We start from the raw sequence: 8,121 nt of genomic DNA, 5'->3' as shown, positions 1-8,121 counted from the left end.
AATCAAACCTGGGACACTTTGGTTCCCAGCCCGCACTCAATCCACTGAGCTACGCAAGCCAGGGATTGTTTTCTGAAGTTTTTTAAAAAATTGCACCAACTAAGCTTGTAAAGTACGTCTTCCTATGATATTTCCTGACTTAAAACATCACAGTGAGTTAGTTGTAAGATATTGTGTATATAAAGGTAATATATTGTCAAAACACACTGAACATTATACATATTCAATAAATGTTAAAAGAATACTTATTTTGTATGCCCAAGAACTGAATCTTTGATTTATATAAATCAAATTTCCATGAATAGTGTAAGGTGCATATCTCAGCGAATTTTCCAAGTTAGTAGTTCCCAAAATATAGTTCCCAGTGTCATCGTCAACAGCAAAGTTATTAGAAATGCAACCTCTCAAGCCCTGTCCTATATTTGGTAAACAAAACACTTGGGAGTGGGGCCTAAAATTGGTGTTGTAACAACCCCCACCCCTGGTGATTCTGATGCATGTTGAAAGTTTGAGAGCCTTTGACATGAATGTGTAATGTCCAGTACAGCAGACATTAGCCACACATGGCTACTGAACACTTGAAATGTGTGGTGTCCTATTGGAATGTGCTGTAAGTGTAGGCTACACACAGGATCTCAAAGACTTAGTAGCTTGAAAGTAGAATAAAAATATATCATTAATGAATATTGTATTGATTAAATGTTTACATGATAACATTTCAGGTGTATTGGGTTAAAGGGAATAGATTATGACAATTAATTTCACCTGCATTATTTACCTTTAAAAATGTGACCACTAGGAAGTTTTAAGTTATTTTCCTCGAGATTTTATTTATTTTTAGAGAGAGGGGAAGGGAGGGAGAAAGAGAGGGAGAGAAACATCAGTGTGTGGTTGCCTCCCACGTGTCTCCACCAGGGACCTGGCCTGAGACCCAGGTATGTGCACTGACTGGGAACTGAATGGTTGACCCACCAGTTCACAGGCCAGCACCCAATCCACTGAGCCACACCACCCAGGGCAGGAAATTTTAAGTTTTATATGTGGCTTGTATTTTATTTCTACTGGACAGTGCTACTATGGAAAATCCAGGCCCTCCAAGTTCCTTCTCAGTTCTTTCAAGTGTAAAAAGTGCTTCTCAGCCTTGGCTGGCGTAGCTCAGTGGATTGAGAGTGGGCTGTGAACCAAAGCGTTGCAGGCTCGATTCCCAGACAGGGCACAAGCCTGGGTTGCAGGCCGCGTCCCCCAGCAACCGCACATTGATGTTTCTCTCTCTCTCTTTTTCTCCCTCCCTTCCCTCTCTAAAAATAAATAAAATATTTTTTAAAAGTACTTCTCTTGTCATTAATACCCACACGGAGGAATCGTTTCAATTCTTGACTTCTCCATGACTACATAGGTTCAACTATTGAGTGCCTGTGCCCCAAACCTGATAAATCTTAACTTATCCTTCAGGATTCTTTAGTTAGATGGTATCTGTGAACTTCATTAGACTAAATCCTGAAGAATTTTTACTAATCTAAATATGTGTGTTATATTTTAACTAAAATCGTGTCTCATGTTGTCATACATTGATTGTATTCATACGTTGTCCCAGTCTGTGTGGCGTTTCAGTGATGTGTGAAACATATAAGAACATTTTTATTTATTTCAGATGTATTGAGATATAATTTACGGAGATATCATTGACAGATTAACATGGTTAGTGTGTTCAATGAGTTGATTTGGTCAGCTTACATATTGCAGAATGATTTTTGTGATAAGAACATTTGAGATTGACTCACTTAGCAATTTCTAAGTATATTACACAGCATTTTCAGCTTTAATCAATGTGGTGTACAGAACTTATAAATCTTATGATTGGAAGTGTGCACCCTTTGAACCATCTCTGCCCATCTACCTCACTCCTCAGCCCTTGGTTACCACCACTGTACTCTCTATTTTTATGAGTTTGGCTTTTTGTATTTTGTCAAATGCTCTTTCTGCATCTGTCCTCTTGAGATAATCATCTTGTTTTTGTCATTAATTTTATTAATGTGGTATATCACCTTTATTGATCTGTGCATGTTGAATCATCCTTGCATCCCAGGGATAAATCCCATTTGATCATGAGATGTAATCTTTTTCATATGCTGTTGAATTTGGATTGGTAATATTTTGTTGAGAGTTTCTGGACCTATACTAATCAGGGATATTGGTTTGTAGTTTGTTTTCTTGTAGTGTTTTTACATGGCTTTGGTAACAAGATAATGCTGGCAGCATTAAAGGAGGTGGAGTGGCTTTTTTCCTCTTCAGTTTTTTGAAAGAGTTGGAAAAGGATCAGCATTAATTTTTCTTTAAATACTTGGTAGAAGTCCAGTGAAACTACCTGGCCCAGGGCTTTTCTGTGTTGAGAAGTTTTTGATGTCTGATGCAATCCCTTTACTTGTTATTGCTATGCTCAGCTTTTCTATTTCTTCATGATTTCTGTTTTGGTAGGTTGTATTTTCCTAGAAATTTAACCATTTCTTATAGGTGTCCAATTTTTTTTAGCATGCAACTGTTGATGTTAGTCTCTTGTCATCCTTTGTATTTCTGTGGTATCATTTCTGATGTCTCATCTTTCATTTCTGATTTTATTTGTTAGAGTCCTCTCTCTTTTTAACTTAGTCTAGCTAAAGTTTGTCTGTTTTGTATGTCTTTTTGAAAATCAATTCTTAAGCCCTGGCTGGCGTAGCTCAGTGGATTGAGAGTGGGCTGCGAACCAGAGTGTCGCAGGTTCGATTCCCAGTCAGGGTACATGCCTGGGTTGCAGGTCATGACCCCCAGCAACCCTACATTGATGTTTCTCTCTCTCTCTCTCTCTCCTTCTCTCTTCCCTCTCTAAAAATAAATAAAATAAAATCTTTTTAAAAAATAAAAATAAATCAATGCTTAGATTTGTTGGTCTTTTCGATTGTTTTTCTATTCTCTATTCCTTCCTGGTTCATAAGGTGTTTGGTGAGAAATCCACTGATGGCCTTATGACGTTCCCTTGTATAAGAAAATTTTTGTCTCTTTTGCTGTTTTTAAAATTCTCTCCCTGTGTTTGGTTTTAGACAGTATTGTTATTACATGCCTTGGAAAAGCTGGTTTTGTATTGAAACCTGGGGGTGATTCTTTAGCTTCATGAACTTAGATATCTAAATCTCTCCCCAGGTTTGGAAATTTCTCTGCCATTATTTCTTTAAATAAGTTTTCTAATCCTTTCTTCTCTCTCCTCGTTCAGGGTCTCCAAAGATATATACGTTAGTTCTTTTAATGGTGTTTCATAAGTCCTATAGGTGTCTTTATTCCTTTTCATAATTTTTTTCATCCTCTGATTGGATCATTTTTATTGATCTTCCATATGGCTCACTGATTCTTTCTTCTGCTTGTTCAAGTTTGTTTTTGAAGCTCCCTGATGAATTCTTCATTTCAGTCATTATGTTTTACAGCTCCAAATTTCCCCTTTGGTTCTTTTTAATGTTTTCCTCTCCTTTGTTGATGTTTTCACTTTGTTTATGTCTTTTTCCCTTATATTGTAAAACTGTGTCTGTATTCTCTTAAAGCTCTCTAAGCATCTTTAAAAAAATATTATGAATACTTTGTTGAATAATTCCTGGATCTTCCTTTCTTTGGAGCCCGGTCTGGAGGTTAACTGCATTCATTTTATGGAGTCATAGTTCCATACTTATTTGTAATCTCTAGCCTTTCGAGGTGTCTGCATCTGCAGTCAGCTCCTCCAGACCTGATAGACTGATAAGGGAAGACTTTAACTCCTGGGTGGGGTCATGCTACTCTAGTGGTACAGGGTGCCATGTGTGGGGACACAAGTATGGCACCTGGTCTATGTGGAGAGTGACGTCTCTTCAGCTCAGGCTACTGGGTTCCACTGCACTGACAATTCTGTGGTCCTTGGCAAGTGCTATAGGGGGCACACAGTGGCTGCGATGGCTGTTGGGGCCGTTAGTGGTGTCTCTAGGTCCTGTGGCTAAGGACTAGGACAGGCAGGGGTGGTGGCTGGAACTGGTGGTATACACACACTCAGTTGCAGATGTCACTGTAGCAGCAGAGGCCAGTGGCAGACACATAGTGTTGGGGACCAGGGCAGGCAGCATGGCCTGGGACCAATTAGTGGCTCGCACAGCTGTTTATAGGCTCTCCTGTGGCCACTTGCTTTCCCTCCAGCTGTGCGTACTGCAGTTGAGGCTGACAACAGGCATCGGGTGCACAGCTGGACTGGCTGGCCTTGAGCGTGTGCACAGTGGAGGGGTTGGCAGGAGGTGGGAGGTTGTAGGCTGGTATTTTATACTTGTACAGCCACAGAAGCCTGAGTTGGCTGTTGGTGTATTTACTGGATTTTGCCTGGGGCGTGGTGGACCGAGGGAGTGCAGATAGACTCAGCTGGCTGACATCTTCTACTTATTTAACTGCAGGGGCCTGAGCTGGATGCTGGTGTGTTTCCTGGGCTCCTGGGATGATGCAGGGGTGGAGAGGAGAGGGAGCCAGGACGGACTCAATGGCTGGCATCCATGAGCGTATGTACCTGTGGGGCAAAGGCAGGTGAAATCTAAAGAGGTCCAGAGCAGCTATGCTGGCTGTTGGTTTCATTGGTGGTGAAATCTGCTGAGTTTGTCTCTGTGAACTGCAGTCACTCTTCTTCATGGCAGTCATTAATAGGCTGTGCTTTTCTTCCTTGTTCCTAGCTGTCTTCGTACATTTCAGCTTTGCCATTCTGGGTGGGATAAAACCAAAGCGTGACATTGGTGTGGCACCCTGGAAGGCTGGAGGAGCCGGTTTCTCACCTCATTCTTTCTTTCCAGCTGGGAAGTTCCCTCCCGGCACTGAATAATTCTGGCATAAGGGATGGGATGTTGCTAAAATATTTAATAGGACTCTAGAGCTCTCAAGAGCTGTTTTTGTTTGTGGAGAGCTGCCTAATGATCAAGTTGTGTGGCGAGAGGGAGAGGCAGTGGTCTCCCACATTGCCATTTTGTCCTGCTGTCACAGCATTTGTAACAGAGTGTTTCCAGGATGTTTCTGGTTTCCCAAGATTTGTCAAATGACCGTGATCATATTTGTATTATTGCTGCAGTTGATTTAAAAACCTTTGTTCTGAAATATGTGCAACAAAACTCATAAGGATCAAACTTAAAACCTTGAAAAATGAAGATCCTGTCATCATTTACCTTTTTCAAGGAGGAATTCAGATGGTCAAAGATACCCGAGTTCCATCAGTTATAGTAATGGGACGTTTCCTTGCTCTAACTCACTGTGCCAATGAGATCCAAAAAACAACCTTTTTTTTTTTTTTGTAAGACTATAGGCTTATAGCATAAGAACTACAGGAAAGAAGCAGAAGGATCTACAAAGAGACAGATAGATACCAATACATGAACTAAATGTCTGTTGAAGATTCACAGATGAATCGGTTTTCTTTAACTCGACGTGAATTTTGCCTCAGAAAACAAGGTAATATAATGGGCTTTTATTTTGAAGGTACCCCTCACAAGGCTAGTTTACAAACTGTAGAAATCAAATTTCAGTTAAAGTACTACTTAGATAAGAATACTGTATTTTCAGAATTCAAATTAAGGTGTCCCAAACTTCACAGTTCACTGTTGAACACCGCACTGGCCCTTATTACCCTGCTTTTTTACACCACTTTTCTAAGTTACAGGAAGTCAGTGAGGATAGAGCACAAATAGTGAGAAAGGTCAATTTAAGATTAAACGACTGGATTTTTATGCCAGCTGACACTGTTTTCCCTATTCTATCCTCTCTTATCAGTTAACTAATTAGTTAACGGTCCTAGTACTGGTGTCATTTAGTTTGTTTTTTATTGTCTCTGCCAGTGGTTACTGATCAATTGATCTCTTTCCTCTGGACAGGGAATAGTTTCACAGGTGTCTCCTGAACACACACACACACACAAGCCCACATGCTTACATGCTCATTGTCCTCCTCTCATGCAGTACAGATGCAGCTCTTATGAGATATTTCCATGATGCTTATGCCCAGGGACAAAAAGAAATAGAGATGTAGATATTAGGAGAATTACAAAAGTGAGTAATTGTCAAAACTCAATCATATAACACGCTGTTCCCTTGGTGTCATGATAACATACATGAACGTTTCCCAAGTACCCTCTCTAGCATATTCACTCTATTACTTTAAATCTCATTTTTATTTTCTGAGTTTGCTCCTCTTTTAATGCTGGAATTGTATCTTAGTCCCCCTCTTTTTGAGAAGTATACTGTTATCATAGAGATAATGTTCTGCCTAATAGTGAATTTCTTATATGAGGTCTGTCCAGAAGGTATCCAGCTATAATATGAAAAAGAGAGACATTTATTGAAGAAGATACAAGAGACAAGAAACATTGTACATAAGACAATGATCCCTCAGTCCCCTTCAAAGTAGACACCTTGGGACCTCACACAGTTCTCCCAGTCACCATCAGCTGCCCCATCATATTTTCCTGAATCTCAATGATGGTCTGAAATCTTTTCCCTTTCAAAGGCAATTTTAGTTTTGGGAAAAGCCAGAAGTCACAGGGTGCCAAATGTGGGCTGTAGGGGTCTGAGTCACCTGGGTGATTTGGTGTTTTGCCAGAAAATCTGCATGAGACCTGATGCACGAGCAGGCACATTGTCATGATGAAGCTGCCAATCAGTAGTTGCCCATAGCTGTGGCCTTCTGAATCATCTGAATAGTTTCTAGGGAGGAATGTTCAGGCTTGATGCAAAATCTGATGCAGATTCATTGCCCTACTTGCTCAGCCATTTTGAATGTGATAGCCACACAGTACACATGCTCACTCAGCAGCATCTACCGCCCCCACTGACTAGTATGGTGAAGTTGTCATTGTTTACACATGTGCACTGCAGTCCACTCTCCTTGGCTGCCAGGTTACATCCATGTCATGCAAACCACTCTTATTATGTTAAAAATGGCTGGACTTTTTCCAGACAGATTGGGTCATGTTTGACAGTTAATGAATCAGAGGAAGAATAGAAGTCAGTAAATATGAATAACATTATGATAAATAGCTAGGACCTGTATCTTTGGTCTGTCTTTTGCTATTTATATATCTTTGGGCAGGTTACTTAATTCTCTTAGTTCTAGTTTCCTCATCTGTAAAATGGAGAAGAATCCCTTCCATTTAGGGCTACTGGGAGAATTAAATAAATTAATGCATATAAATCACTGTGCTCAATGCCTAACTTGATAAATCTCAACTTATTTTGTTACTGTTGCTTGTTTATTTAGATATCATATATATCCTGAAATTGAAATGATAAAGTAAAATAATTAGCATACTACATGTGAAAGGATGGCATGTAAATTTATGAAAGCTTTCACATTTTAAATGAATTAAGTGAACAAAAGCTCAAGATGGAGTGATAAGGTCTGATAGAAGGATAAAACACAGAAACTGGAGGACAGGTGAGACAAATTGGAAATCAAAATAACATGACTACAAATCAATAAATAAATGAGAAACATCAGAGATAATAAACTTGGATGAAAATCATTACAATCGATAGGAGAAAAGCCTTTATATATCTTCCTATAAATAAATAAAAAAGGCACTCAGAAGCATAATACAGGAAAATTTAATTGAAATGAAGGAAAAATCGAATCTGCAGATCAAAAGAGCAGATCATATATCAGGGAAACTCATTCAGAACAATTGACGTCAAGGCACATCCTGTTAAGTTATTGGATTTCAAGGATAAAGAATGTATTCTACTGCAATCTAGGCATAAAAAGCAAAGTCACTAAGGGAATAATAAAGTGAACCATAGAAATCTCCATAGCTACAGTGAAACCAGAATAGAAATGTATAAATATGCTCAGTATTCTGAAAGAAATAAAATATGTTTCTAAAATAATTTATTCACTCAAATCGTCTTCAAAAATAAAGCAAAAACAATATTTTTTCCACATTACTGAATTTAGGGCTAGAGTATAATAAAACCCAGTTGATCTAGAAATGATCAGAAATAAAGAGTGTGTGAGAGGCTGGGATAAAATGCCAAGTGGTGTGACTTGATTCCATTTGAACCTAGAATTCTGAAGAAACTAAAATTGCAGTTAAAAATGTAAATTTTTTATGAC

The sequence above is a fragment of the Phyllostomus discolor genome, chromosome X, assembly GCF_004126475.2.
Source record: "Phyllostomus discolor isolate MPI-MPIP mPhyDis1 chromosome X, mPhyDis1.pri.v3, whole genome shotgun sequence".
Classification (NCBI taxonomy): domain Eukaryota; kingdom Metazoa; phylum Chordata; class Mammalia; order Chiroptera; family Phyllostomidae; genus Phyllostomus; species Phyllostomus discolor.
Note: the sequence above shows the minus strand (reverse complement) of the source record.